The sequence below is a fragment of the Bos grunniens genome, chromosome 23 (assembly GCF_055505025.1).
Source record: "Bos grunniens cultivar Pamir isolate PY7600 chromosome 23, Bosgru_T2T1.0, whole genome shotgun sequence".
Lineage (NCBI taxonomy): Eukaryota > Metazoa > Chordata > Mammalia > Artiodactyla > Bovidae > Bos > Bos grunniens.
The window spans coordinates 8,835,201-8,850,305 of NC_141187.1; the positions used below are offsets into that span (position 1 = coordinate 8,835,201).

General features: G+C 45.7%; 1 pseudogene; it reads left to right on the top strand.

Annotated features, from left to right (window-relative positions):
* The first annotated feature begins 918 nt into the window (after positions 1 to 918).
* On the top strand, positions 919 to 3,341 carry LOC147346586 (heat shock factor protein 1 pseudogene; annotated as a pseudogene).
* The last annotated feature ends 11,764 nt before the right edge of the window (positions 3,342 to 15,105 follow it).

Consider the following 15,105-nt stretch of genomic DNA (forward strand, 5'->3'; position numbering starts at 1 on the left):
GGGGACACGCTGCCTGGGACCCTTTCCCAATTGGGACTCCAGATGTGCTGTGACACAGGACTGTTTAAATCTGGATGTTGGTCAGAACTCAATTTGGTTATATAGTCTCTGCTCTTTCTAGTTCTCTTTTCTTTTAATGTTAGTATGTTGAAAGTAAGTTAGATAATTCTCTAATAAATATCTGTATTATTTATCTGTATAAAATGAGTGGCTTATTTTGTTAACAAATCCTTTGAGCCTGAGATGAAAGTGCAAACTTTCTGCAAAACAGGGCCAAACCACACAAATCTGGCCTTGGGGACCTCAAACCCAATGGAGAGCAGAGGAGGCTCCATACTGAATACAGAGACTTTTATTGATGGGAGGCCTATATCCCAAGCAGTGAACCCGCAGCCTCCTTTCCCCAGCTGGGTCCCAGAAGACCGGCAATCCACTTTCAATCACCCAGGAGTCTGACGCTTGGAGGCAACTGCCTCCCTCAAGGAAAAATACCCACAGATACAGACGTTTGAATGTGATTCAAATAAAAATCTTTTAAAAGTTTTTACTGAATATGTTACTATATTGTTTCTGTTTTACGTTTTGGTTTTTTGGCCACAACGCAGGTAGAATCTTAGCACCTCGGATCCCCCCTCCACCCTGCATCAGAAGGTAGTCTTTACTGGACAGCCAAGGAAGCCCCTGATTCAAAACTTTTAAAGTCTGGATTGTCTCTCAATAACTCACAGTAAGGCTACTAGTTCCCACCTGGATACCACAGTGGCCCACCAGCTTGCGGGTGGCTTGCTTTTAAGCAGGAGTTTTCAGGTCAAGATCACTAGACATTTAAGGGAGATTTTCGACAGGAACAAAAAAATTAAAATAAAAAGCAACAAGGAGGAGAGCCGGCGGAGCTGGTGGGAGCGCGCCTGTTGCAAGATGGCGGCGGCCACGCGGTCCCCGCCGGTCGCGGGGCCGCTACCGGCAGCGGCTGCGCTGCCTCCGGTCAGACGGATCTCCATCTCACCGACGGTCCCTGGCTCAAGCGGGCCCAGCAACGATCCGGCCTTTCTGGTCAAGCCGTGGACCCTCCTGAGCGACCCCTGACAGACACGTGGAGCTGTGTCCACGTGCTCGACCAGGCTGGCTGGCTGCCTGAGTCCCCGAGCAAGGCGCGGCCAGCCTCGTGCGGCTGCTCGACCCCTGTGGCTTCCGGAAGGTGGTCCTCATCGAGACCGGCAGCCGGGTCAGGCCAGAGTCGATGACCCCGAGTGCCAGCACCGCGCTTCCTGCGCGGCCAGGAGTAGCTTCTGGAGAACAATCAGGAGGGAAGTGACCGTGCGTCCACCGAGGAGTGAGGACATAAAGCTTCGCCAGGACAGTATCACCAGGCTGCTGACCGCCTTTCCGTGGATGAAGGGGAAGCAGGAGAGCACGGACCCCAACCCGCCCCGCATGAGGCAGAGGACGAGGCCCCGTGGCGGGACGTGGCCGGCCTGCAGCAGAAGCAAGCCAGGCTGCAGAAGGCGGTCGACAGGCTCGTCCACGTTCTCATCCAGTTGGCGCGTCCAGCCGGATCCTGCAGGTGATGAGAACGATCCCGGTGATGCTGAAGACGGCGGCTCGGCACATCCCAAGCCCCAGAATGGCTGGCAACACTTCCTGGAGCAGGTCCACTACAGCCCCTATGAGGCTCCCGCCTGGCCTACAGCGGCCCCAGCCTCTCCTCCCCAGATGCTGTTGCCAGCTCTCGACCCATCATCTGTGACATCACTGAGCTGCCCCCAGCAGCCCCTTGGCAAAGAGAGTCCCCTGTCCAGCAGGCCCTTGGTTGAAATCAAGAAGGAGCCCTCCCCATCCCCCAGGCCACCTCAGAGCCCCTGGGCCAAGGATTCCAGTCCTCTGTGATGGGGACTCCCTTGTCTCCAGTTCAGTTCAGTCACTCATTCGTGTCCAACTGCAGCATGCCAGGCCTCCCTGTCCATCACCACCTCCCAGAGCCTACTCAAACTCATGTCCATCGCCTCCCTGATGCTATCCAACCATCTCATCCTCTGTCGTCCCCTTCTCTTCCCACCTTCAATCATTCCCTGCATCAGGGTCTTTTCCAATGAGTCTGTTCTTCGCATCAGGTGGCCAAAGTATTGGAGTTTCAGCTTCAGCACCAGGCCTTCCAATGAATATTCAGGATGATTTCCTTTAGGATGGATTGGTTGAATCTCCCTGCGGTCCAAGGAACTCTCAAGAGTCTTCTCCAACACCACAGTTTGAAAGCATCAAATCTTCGGTGCTCAGCTTTCTTTATAGTCCAACTCTCACATCCATACACGACTACTGGAAAAGCCATAGGTTTGACTAGACAGACCTTTGTTGGTAATGTCTCTGCTTTTTAATGTGCTGTCCAGGTTGGTCACATTCTTCCAAGGAGCAAGCGTCTTTTAATTTCACAGCTGAAATTGGTCACATTCTTCCAAGGAGCAAGCGTCTTTCAATTTCACGGCTGAGTCACCAGCTGCAGTGATTTTGGACACCATTCTGTGGGAGAATCTGAGCCTGCCGCCCAGGCCACATCAACCACACCCTTTACAGATGGGGGGTTGGGGGGAGCGCCCTCCCCACAGTCCCTGCCCCTCCCAGCCCCGCCCCCGTCCCCCATCAGGTGCCTCAGCCTAAACAACCTGGACAGTTTGGCTCCCTCCCCGCAGAGGCCTGGGGGCGCCCGTCTCTTCCCCAGCCCCTCCTGCTATCTGCATTACCGAGTCCAGTCAGGGACCGAGCTCAAGGACCACTTGGATCCACAGACTCCAACCTGGATGACCTGAAGACCAGGCAGACTAGGCACGGCTTCCACGTGGACACCAGCACCCTCCTGGATCTGTTCTGCCCCTCGGTGACAGTGCCCGACAGGAGCCTGCCTGACCCGGGCAGCAGCCTGGCCCGCAAGCCCCCAGGCCTCTGGAGCCAGAGAACAGTAGCCCTGACTCCGGGAAGCAGCTCCTGCAGGCCCCAGGCTCTGTGATGGCCAGCAACCTTCCAGTGCACTTCGAAATAAAGGAGGGCTCCTGCTTCTCCCAGGGGGAAGACCACGGAGGGGATCCCACCATCTCCCTGCTAACTGGGAGGAGGGCCGGCCTGTGCCCTTCCCCACCCCTCCCAATGCAGGGCTGGTCTCAGGAGCCTGGTAACTGGTCTGCCATGGCCCCCAGTCAGCACCAAGGGCCACTCCTGTGTGCCATCTCTTGCTTGGCACTTCACAGCCACACTCGGACTGACCACTTCAGGTAGAACTGTATTTTGGACTTTTTGCATGAGAGATACCCCCCCGCCACACACACACCTTTTGCCTTTCTCCTTCCATTGAGATGTTGTCTTTACTCACTCAGTCGTGTCCAACTCTTTGTGACCTCATGGACTGTAGCCCACCAGGCTCCTCTGTCCTTGGGATTTCCCAGGCAAGAATACTGGAGTGGGTTGCCATATCCTTCTCCAGGGGATCTTCCCAACCCAGGGATCAAACTTGGGTCTCCCACACTGTGGACAGATTCTTTACCACCTGAGCCACCAGAGATATACAGATACGTGTGTGGATGGACACACGAGACAGGCAGAGATCTATGAAAGTCTGGGCTCTGTCTGTGGCTGGGAAAAAAAACAACACGGAGGAAACAGAGAAGAGGGAAACGCCTCATAAATTATAATAAACTTCCTCATAGATAAGCTAGAGTATCTATGAAAGAAAAACAGGATGCTGTAAAAAAAAAAAAATTAGCAAGAAGGTACAGTAAGATGATCAATAGTTTATATGAGAAATAAAACCTTAAGTCCAATTTTAAGATCTAGATTTTATTACTTCTTATGATGGAAAGAAGCTACTGGCATTTAAAAAACAATTGTCATTATCCTTAGCTCAAGCAACCAACAAAAGTATGTACCTTCTTTTTTGTAAAAAAAACAATAGTCATTATCCTTAGCTCAACCAGCCAACAAAGGTATGTACCTTCTTTTTTGTGTTGAAAATGACTGAAATCTCTAAAGAAAGAAATGTACCTTTCTCCAAGAAATTCTTTCTCTGAGAAATTCTTGTGAGTACCTAGTTAACTGGAGAAATTGAATCTCGCCCTAAGTATTGAGGAGGCTCTTTAAGGCATATGCAGTTAAAAATTAAAAGCTGTCTTGTTAAACCTTAAGCACGGCCTTCTGGGGGAAGGTGACTTCTCTGTGTCTCTGAGATATAAATGTCCCACACGGTCTTACTAGGTTGCTCTATTGTGTGTGTGTTTGTTTATATTAGGCCTAGAAGAGGTCTTATCCTGTTCTTACTTGGTGGCCAAATGATGGATCCTTTTAAAATTAGAGAAACTAATAAATTATTAAATATAGAGCTTTCTCATTGTAAACAACTGTTGTGTTGGTACCTATAAAACACCAGGGTTTCCTTGGTGGCTCAGATGGTAAAGAATCTGCCTGCAATACAGGAGACCTGGATTAAATCCCTGGGTCGGGAAGATCCCCTGGAGAAGGGAATGGCAACCAACTCCAGTATTCTTGCCTGGAGAATCCCATGGACAGAGGAGCCTGGGGGGCTACAGTCCATGGAGTATAGCAAAGAGTTGGACACGACTGAGCAACTACACTGAGAAATTATTATCTGTTTTAATTATTTAGGAATTGTATTGATTTGACACTGCAAATATTTACAAAAGAACTCTTCCTATTGAATACAGAGCATATGTGCAAAATCCCAAAGGAGGAAAGGCACATCCCCTGTTTTGTTTTGTTTTGTTTTGTTTTGTTTTTTTCTGTTCTGTACCAGTTCACCTCTCAGGAGCCAAAATCTTTTACTGGTTTCTTTTGCATCTTCCCAGATGAAAGTGAAAGTGAAAGTTGCTCAGTCCTGTCTGACTCTTTACAACCCCATGGGATTCTCCAGGCCAGAATACTGGAGTGGGTAGCCTTTCCCTTCTCCAGGGGATCTTTCCTACCCAGGAATCAAACTGGGGTCTCCTCCATTGCAGGCAGATTCTTTACCAACTGAGCTGTCAGGGAAGCCCTCTTTCTGAATACAGGCAATTTATTGGAAACAGTAACAAACTTTATTTTTCTGGGCTCCAAAATTATTGGAGATGGTAACTGCAGCCATAAAATTAAGAGACACTTGCTCCTTGGAAGAAAAGCTATGACCAACCCAGACAGCATATTAAAAAGCAGAGACATTACTTTGCCAAGAATGGTTTGTCTAGTCAAACCTATGGTTTTTCCAGTAGTCATGCATGGATGTGACAGTTAGACCATAAAGAAGGCCGAGCACTGAAGACTTGATCTTTTCAAACTGTGGTGTTGGAGAAGACTCCTGAGAGTCCCTTGGACTGCAAGAAGATCAAGCCAGTCCATCCTAAAGGAAATCAGTCCTGGATATTCATTGAAAGAACTGATGCTGAAGCTGAAGCTCCAATACTTTGGCCACCTGATGTGACGAGCTGATTCATTGGAAAAGACCCTGATGCTGGGAATGATTGAAGGTGGGAGGAGAAGGGGACGACAGAGGACGAGATGGTTGGATGGCATCACCAACTTGATGGACATGAGTTTGAGCAAGCTCTGGAAGTTGGTGATGGACAGGGAAGCCTGGTGTGCTGCAGGTGTGCAGTCCATGGGATCGCAAAGAGTTGGACACGACTGAGCAACTGAACTGAACTGAACTGACTGTGAAGCTAATTATGTTTCGGCATCAGAGTCCCTTCCTGGGCTTCCCTGGTGGTTCAGTGGTAAAGAATCCACCTGCAATGCAGGAGACCGGGGTTCTCCAGTCTCCAGGAGACTGGAGAAGGGAATGGCAACCCACTCCAGTATTCTTGCCTGGAGAATTCCAAGGACAGAGGAGCCTGGCGGGTTTCAGTCCACGGGGCTGCAGAGAGTTGCACACATCTGAGCGACTAACACACCAGGGTCTCTTGCTTGCTTGGGCCCTTCCTGGGCATTGTACCTAATTTTATATTTGTACTTTTGGCATTCTTTTTCTTAGAAAGGGCCACCAGAATTGTACAATTTCAGAGCCCCCAGACCTGGGTCTGTCAGCTTCCTGGGTCTGTCTGCCTTCTCATACAACTGTGGATTTACATATATTCTGTATAAATACATAAATACTAGTATATCATGCTCAGTGTTCTTTGCCTTCGTTTTTTACATTTCGTATCTTGAAATCAATATTTACAGAGTTGTCTCATTTTTAACCATTGTGCTACATTCTATTGTAGGGATAAGGGTCCTTTTATTTAACAGTTCATCTATTGAGACATAATTGAGTTATTTCTAGTATTTTACCAACACACACGGTGCTGCAATGAAGGTCCTTGTGTGTAATTCATGGTCAGGGTGACTGTACCTGCAGATATCTGGGGTAGTTCTTGCTTGTAATAGCACTCCCTTTGAGTGTCAAAAAGTCCAGCGTAGATGTATATTCTTTGAAGCAGAATTGCTTGGTCAAAGAATATGTGAGTGAAGTCATTCAGCCATGTCCGACTCTTTGCAACCCCATGGACTGTAGCCTATCAGGCTCCTTGGTCCATGGAATTCTCCAGGCAAGAATACTGAAGTGGGTTGCCATTTCCTTCTCCAGGGGATCTTCCCGACCCAGGGATTGAACCCAGGTCTCCTGCATTGTAGGCAGACGCTTTACCATCTGAGCTACCAGGATATTTAATTTCATATTAAATAACGGATATTTTAAGATTGCCATCTATAGAGGTTGCATTGTACCCTTCCATCAACAATAGGTGGACAGGAAATTCCAGTAGTTAAGAGGGCCAGTAAAGACTCTTTGCTTTCATTGCCGGCTGGAATGGACAAGGAAAAAAAACCAACAATGTGTGGACAGTATGAATGGTACTAATTTCCTTCCCTGGCTCCTGCCAACTGAGCTTGTTATCAAGCTTCTTTACCTGTGTCTATCTGATGGCAAAAAAGTGTGTCATTGTTATTTTAATTTACATTTTAAAAGTTAGGAGTAGAGACTTCCCTTGTGGTTCCTACAAGGGTGGTTAAGAGTCCACCTGCCAGTGCAGGGGATGTGGGTTCTATCCCTAGTCCGGGAAGATCCCATGTGCCCCGGGGCAACTAAGCCCGTGTGTCACAACCGCTAAAGCTTGTGCACACCCAGAACCCATCGTCTGCAGCAAGAGAAGCCGCTGCGACGGGAAGCCTGCATACCACAACAAAGAGTAGCCCTGCTCGCTGCAGCCAGAGACAGCCTGGGCGCAGCAACAAGACCTAGTGCAGCCGAAATAAATTAAATAGATCAACGGTTATTTTTAAAGTTAGGAGTGAAATTAACTATTTTAATTTCAATCAAATTAAAAACCATTTGAATTTCCTTTCCCATAAATAATCTATATCCTTTGCCCGTTTTTCTGTTGGTTGTCAATATTTTTCTTATTGATTTGAAAGAGATGTTTATGTTTTGGGGAGTGCTGCCTGTAATTTAGAAATAACTTTGGGAAAGTGAAGGCTAGAGGTCACAGTGTACAGATAAAGGTTATTTTAAGCCCGTGCTTCTCAAACTGGTTTACACACACACCAGGAAATGCTTCTCAGTGTGACAGGGAACAGAGTAGATGATGTTTAATAGCATCAGCTCTGGAGCCAGACTGCCTAGGTTCATATTCTAGCTCTACATCTTGCTAAGTAACTTTGGACTCATCTTTTAAGTTTCATGGACTCAATTAGCTATTCATAAAGTAGATAATAATCTCTACTTCACAAGATGGGAGTCAAAGAGCCTATGCCAAGAAAAGTTGGCTTGGAAAACCAAAATAAACAATAATTCTCATCCTGTTATTTGGATTTTTTTAAGAAAAGAATCATAAGGAGCTTTCCTAGTGGTCCAGTGGTTAAGAATCCGCCTTGCAATGCAGGGGACTCTGCTTTGATCCCTGGTCCTGGAAGATTCCACTTGCTGTGGAGGAACTGAGCCCGTGTGCCGAAGTACTGGGCCCACCCTCTGGAGCCTGCATGCTGTAACTGCTGAGCCCACATGTCACAGCTAATGAAGCCCGTGCACCCCAACAAGAGAGGCCGTTGCAATGCACTGCACTGCATGCATTGCCCACGCACTGCAGCTAAAGAGCAGCCCCCACTTGCCACAATTAGAGAAAGCCCAAGTGCAGCGACGAAGACTCAGCACAGCCATAAATAAATAAAGTTTAAAAAGAAAGACTCAAAAGGACACACACACACAAATTAAAGCAAGATAAGAGTATGCCATGCAAATTTTTAACTAGAATCCACCTGGCACAGATAACTTCTTAACAGACTGTATCAGTTAGCTAATTGCTGTTTTCAAAAAAAAAAAAACAAAAAACCCCAAGCCTCAAATGGAGTCACTTATGCTAAGTCCTGGACCTCCCTGGTTGCTCAGCTGGTGAAGAATCCGCCTGCAAGGCAGGAGACCCTGGTTCGTTTCCTGGGTTGGGAAGATCCCCTGGAGAAGGGATAGGCTACCCACTCCAGTATTCATAGGCTTCCCTGGTGGCTCAGACAGTAAAGAATTCGCCTGCAATGCAGGAGACCTGGGTTTGATCCCTGGGTGGGGAAGATCCCCTGGAGGAGGGCATGGTGACCCACTCCAGTATTCTTGCCTGGAGAATTCCCATGGACAGAGGATCCTGGCGGGCTACAGTCCATGGGGTTGCAAAGAGTCGGACACGACTAAGTCGGACACGACTTAGCACAGTGAATGCTAAGTCCCACCAAGACTTAGTATTGGGATGGCTAAAAACTTTGTTCAGATTTTTCCATGAGATGATATAGCAGTTTCAGCTTCTCCCTAGAGTGGACTTTTAAACCAATTACTCTGAAATTACCTGAGCAACCCTTGTGAAGCAATCAGCTTGATAAGACCCACTGCCTTCCCATAAGGCAAGGGGATCATCCCTGGAAAATTCACTTTTAACTTCCTTGTCTCACCCTCCTTCTGCCTCCTTCTGCCTGTAAAATCTTTCCATCTTGTGCATCTCCTCAGAGCACACTTCTCTTTGTTTTGTTTGTTTGTTTGGGGTGGGCATGCTGTGGGACTTGTGGGATCTTAGTTTCCCGACCAGGGGTCAAACCGGGGCCCATGGCAGTGAAAGTGCAGGGTCTTACTCCAGGGAATCTTCCTGACCCAGGGATCAAACTCAGGACTCTCGTGTTTCCTGCATTTTTTTGGCAGGCAGATTCTTTACCACTAGCACCACCAGGGAAGCCCCCTTAACCCCTGGACCACCAGGGAATTCCCTGAGCACACTCCTCTTTGTTAGACAGGGTGCTGTCCATTTCATGAATCATTGAATAACGCCAATTAGATCTTCAAATTTTCTCAGTCCACTTTGTTTTATTTAACACTGTGTATCTAACTACCCCAAAATTTAGTGTTTTGAAACAACCATACAGTTAGGTCACCCTTCTGTGAGTCAGCAGTATGAGCTGGGCTCCTGTATGAAATTCTTGTAATCTCAGCGAAGCTCACTCCTGGACAGCTCTGCTTCTGAAGGTTGCCTGGGCGTGGATGCACTGATAAGAGGTGCCGGGGCCACAGGGCCAGTGATCCAGAAGACTAGCCTGAGTGTGTTTTAGGATTGACAGCAGAAGTGTACAGAGCTTTCTGAGGCCTTGGCTCAGAGCTGGCATAAGGTTGCTTCCACCTCGTTTTATTGACCAAAGCGAGTTATAAGGCCAATCCAGATTGCAGGAGTGTGGCAAGAAAGCTCCACCTTTTGATGGAGTAGCTGCCAAGAGCATGTTGCAAAGGGCCCAGAAAATAGGAAGTGAGGAGAATTGCAGCCAATTCAACACCTATGTAAATTCAAAGCTTGGGATATAGAGTGTAGGTAGGAGGTAGCTAGCAATCACGGGGCTATACAAACCCACAAACATCCCACAGAGCAAAAGTCAATCCAAACATCTGCCACAGCCAGAGGAAACCAAAACCACTGCTGGTCTGAGCTGGTTATTAAGTAAAGCATTTCCTCCCCTTTCCTCCCTGCCTCTGGCTTTGATGGGTACGGTGGGATGCTGAGTGAGGCTGGAAAGAAACACACAAAGACGCCAGCTGCGCTGTCTTTGTTCCTCAGCACAATTTTCCAAGTCAAGCTTATCTGGGAGAGAGAGCAGTGAGCAGTTCTGAAGAGACATCTCAGTTCCCTGCCCAGGAATTGGGTTATTCTTGCTGTTGTTCAGTCGCTAAGTCATGTCTGACTCTTTGCAACCTCATGGACTACAGCACACTAGGCTCCTCTGTCCTCCACTATCTCTTGAAGTTTGCTCAAATTCATGTCCATTGAGTCAGTGATGCTATCCAACCATCTCATCCTCTGCTGCCCCCTTCTCCTTTTGCCTTCAATCTTTCCCAGCATCAGGGTCAATGAGACAGCTCTTCACATCAGGCAGCCAAAGTACTGGAGCTTCAGCTTCAGCATCCGTCCTTCCAATGAATATTCAGTGTTGATTTCCTTTAGGATGGACTGGTTGGATCTCCTTACAGTCCAAGGGACTCTCAAGAGTCTTCTCCAGCACCACAGTTCAAAAGCATCAATTCTTCAGTGGGTTGCCATTTCTTCCTCCAGAGGATCTTCCTGACCCAGGGATCAAACCAGTGTCTCTTATGTCTCCTGCATTGGCAGGCAAATTCTTTACCTATGAGCCAGCTGGGAAGCCCGGGTAGCCTGGATGAAAACCAAGAATCCTAGCCACTGGACCACCAGGGCTTGAGGATAGGAGCAAAGTCATCCTGGCTTCCTCCTTAGCCTCCCCCACCCCACCCCTACCCCTGCCTCCTTTTGAAAGTAAGAATGTTTCAAGGAGGCAAAAACTGTGAAAACAGGGAAAAGTTTATTATTAGAAACTAAGTTTATTATTAGAGAGACAGCATAATAACATGTGGGAAAGCACAGAGAGAAACTGTTTGTTTATTTAAGACAGAAGCAAGGCAGAAATACACACCCAGAGAGGAGTGGAGGTGTCCTGAATGAGGAGCACAGCAAAGAGGTAATTTAAATCTCTTATGCAGGGCAGTCTTTCCAGGTCTTTGCGAGCATGCGTTGCACGGCTGCTCAGTCATGTCTGACTCTTGGCGACTCTATGGACTGTAGCCCACCAGGCTCCTCTGTCCATGGCATTTTCCAGGCAAGAGTACTGGAGAGGGTTGCTATGCCCTCCTCCAGGGGATCTTCCCCACCCCGGGATTGAACCCCCGTCTCTTTTGTCTCCTGCATCTGCAGGCAAATTCTTTACCACTGAGCCCCTGGGAAGCTGTGGTCTTTGTTCATGTGTGGCCAATTTTACATGTTTCTGTTTTCACAACTGACTGGTCCTTGGACCCTCCGCAAGAGGGGCGTGCAATTTTCCGCTAAGATGGATTCTACCACAGCGGCATGTGGGTGCATGTCCACACCTATTATGGAGTTGGGCCCCCCCTTTTTGACTCGCAAGAAGCCTTCCTGTCCGTGTGCAGACAGGGTTTTCCTTGACCTCAAGGGAGGGCACCTAATCTCGTTACTTCTGCAGAGCTCAGCTTCTGCCACTAGCTTTGTCCTCGGAGTGTCTGGGTGAGAACAAAGCTTGAATTTTACTCTACTTGACAAACACCAGCTGTCCAGCCCAGGGGTCCACGTATCGCCTGTCTCAAAGCCAGTGATAGCTGGCCTAGAGATGAAATGTAATTTAAGATGAAGTGTAAAGGGCTTTTTATAGAGATAGTGGGTAGATATGTTCTGTGGCCTTCCTGAGTTGTTCAGAGGCAGAGAAAGGAGTAGCTCCACAGGGCAGGTTCTCGGGAACAGTGGTGGCAAAGGATAAAGCTGTTATCTGATTACAATCTCTAAGCCCACAGACTCAGTGTACTGCTGTAGAAATAATAAGCATAGATTTTAGTAAATGATATAAAGGAAATAAAGAGCATGAGAGAATTATTGCTTCAGAGGGCGGGGAGGCATTGGGTTTCGTGACAGCGTGGCCTGGAAAAGGCTCCCTGAGGTGACTTGAAGTTGGAGAACGAACTATCTCAGTGATTCAGGCAGAGGGACCGACTCGTGTCAAGTCCCAGGATAGGGAGGACCTTGGCACATTCTCAGACAATGACTTGCTTTTTCTAACTCCAATTTTATCGGATAAAAAGCATTTTCTTACTGCAATCCAGAACACACATGCATCCAAAGCAAAAATTTCATGAAATTCTCCTTCTACATAAAATACTAAAACGCACTCTTGTATTTTCTTTTACTTCAGGTTCACTGAGATATGATTTACATACAGTAAAATCACCCTTGTTATGTGTACAGTTCCAGGTATCTTGATAAATGTGTACAATCACAGAACCACCACGACCAACACGTGGCACATCTCCAGACCCCTCAGAACTGCCTCCCGCTCCTTTGCACTCAGTCCCCTCCCCTAACGTGAAGCCAGGGGCCAGCACTGATTTGATTTCTGCTCCTACAGATTTTTAAACATAGTTTTTCTTGATGTGTCTATTTATAGGTTTATATGATTTTAATGGTCTTTTCAAATAAATTGCTTTTGGTATCACTGATTTTTCTCATTTGTTGTTTCTGTTCTCAGTTTTATTGATTTCCTCTCCAATCTTCCTTATTTCCTACTTGTTCAGTTCACTTTGAATTTAATTTGCTCTCTTTTTTTTTTTTTGGCCTCTTAAGGGACATAGATTAATAATTTGAAACTTTTCTTATTTTCTAGTTTAATATTTAAATTTCCATTTAGGCACCACTTTGGCTATACCCCACACATTTTGATATATTGTGTTTCTATTTTTATTCAATTCAAAATATTTTCTACTTTCCCTTGTGACTTCCTCTTTGACACATGGGTTAATATTTAGAAGTGTGTTGTTTAACTTACAAATATTTGAAAGATTTTCCAGATATTGTTCTAATTTAATTCAGTTGTGGTCAGAGAACATACTTTTTATGATTTTAGTTGTTTAAAATTTGTTGAGGCTGTTTTATGGCCCAGACTATGATTGATCTTGCTGAACCCTTCATGTGCTCTTGGAAAGAATGTTGTTTTTCTGTTTGGTGGAAAGTTCTATAAATGTCAATTAGGTCAAGTTTGTTTAGGGTGTTCAGGTCTTTTTATCTTTGCTGAGTTTTGGTCTACTTGTTTCATTGATTCCTGAGACAGGAGTGTTGAAACCTCCAGCTATAATTGTGGGTTTGTCTATTTTGATTTTCAGTTCTGTAAGTTTTACTATTCATATTCTGGAGCTGTGTTCAATGCATGAATATTTAGGACTGTTATGTTCTTCATGAGTTGATTTCTCTTTATCCCAGGTAACATTCCTTACTGTGAACTCTATTTGTCACATATTAATGTAGCCCCTATGCTTTCTTTTGATTAGAGTTTCATAGTGTATCTTTTTGCATCCTTAACCTAAATATAGCTTTGTATTTGATGTGTTTCTTGTACAAAACATATAATTTTGGTCTTGTTTTTATTTGTGTAACATAGTTAAAAGTAAATTAGGTAACTCATAAAGTAACAGAAAATATTCACAATACATCTTGACAACAATAGACCAATATAAAAATAGGTGTAAAAATAAAAAACAAGTTGTATATTTATGACTTGTACACTTTGGGTAGGCATGTTATACTTCAATAAAAAATTTCAGGGACATCCCTGGCGGTCCAGTGGTTAAGACTCCATGGTTCCACTGCAAAGGGTGCAGGTTTGATCCCTGGTCAGGGAACCAGAATCCAACATGCTGGGTGGCACAGCCAAAAATAAATAATTTTTAAAAAATTTCAGTGAAGAAACTGAAAAACAATGTCATATAATTTTATGAGCCTTTTTAAAAAAATCAGTAGACTGCTGATCCCTACTGGTACCTCATTTTCGGTTTAGAAGTCCCAATCTTATTTCGCTTAGCTGTTTATTTTGGTATTAATTTCATACTTTTATATTTTTAATCAACATTGTCATTTTTAATCAATTATTCATGTACTTAGTCTAAGATTCAAATGGTTAGGATTCAAACGCTTACTCCCACCCATCTATCCACTTCTCCAGTGCAACATAGCTCATTTTAAAAAACTATTTATTGAATTATAATTGACATACAATATATTATATTGGTTTCAGGCATAGAACATAGTGATTTGATATTTTTTATATTACGAAATGATTACCATAAGTCTAATTACCACTTGTCATCACACAGAGTTAGTACTATATAGTTCATTTTACTTAAATGGATATTCATCATTAACATATTATGAGTGCACAAGTGTTCAGTTCAGTTCAGTTCAGTCGCTCAGTCGTGTCCAACTCTTTGCGACCCCATGAATTGCAGCACGCCAGGCCTCCCTGTCCACCACCAACTCCCAGAGTTCACTCAGACTCACGTCCATCGAGTCAGTGATGCCATCCAGCCATCTCATCCTCTGTCGTCCCCTTCTCCTCCTGCCCCCAATCCCTCCCAGCATCAGACTCTTTTCCAATGAGTCAACTCTTCGTATGAGGTGGCCAAAGTACTGGAGTTTCAACTTTAGCATCATTCCTTCCAAAGAAATCCCAGGGCTGATCTCCTTCAGAATGGACTGGTTGGATCTCCTTGCAGTCCAAGGGACTCTCAAGAGTCTTCTCCAACACCACAGTTCAAAAGCATCAATTCTTCGGCGCTCAGCCTTCTTCACAGTCCAACTCTCACATCCATACATGACCACAGGAAAAACCATAGCTTTGACTAAATGGACCTTTGTTGGCAAAGTAATGTCTCAGCTTTTGAACATGCTATCTAGGTTGGACATAACTTTCCTTCCAAGGAGTAAACGTCTTTTAATTTCATGGCTGCAGTCACCATCTGCAGTGATTTTGGAGCCCCCAAAAATAAAGTCTGACACTGTTTCCCCATTTATTTCCCATGAAGTGAAAGAGATGGGAATACCAGACCACCTGACCTGCCTCTTGAGAAATCTGTGTGCAGGTCAGGAAACAACAGTTAGAACTGGACATGGAACAACAGACTGGTTCCAAATAGGAAAAGGAGTACGTCAAGGCTGTATATTGTCACCCTGCTTATTTAACTTCTATGCAGAGTACATCATGAGAAACGCTGGACTGGAAGAAACACAAGCT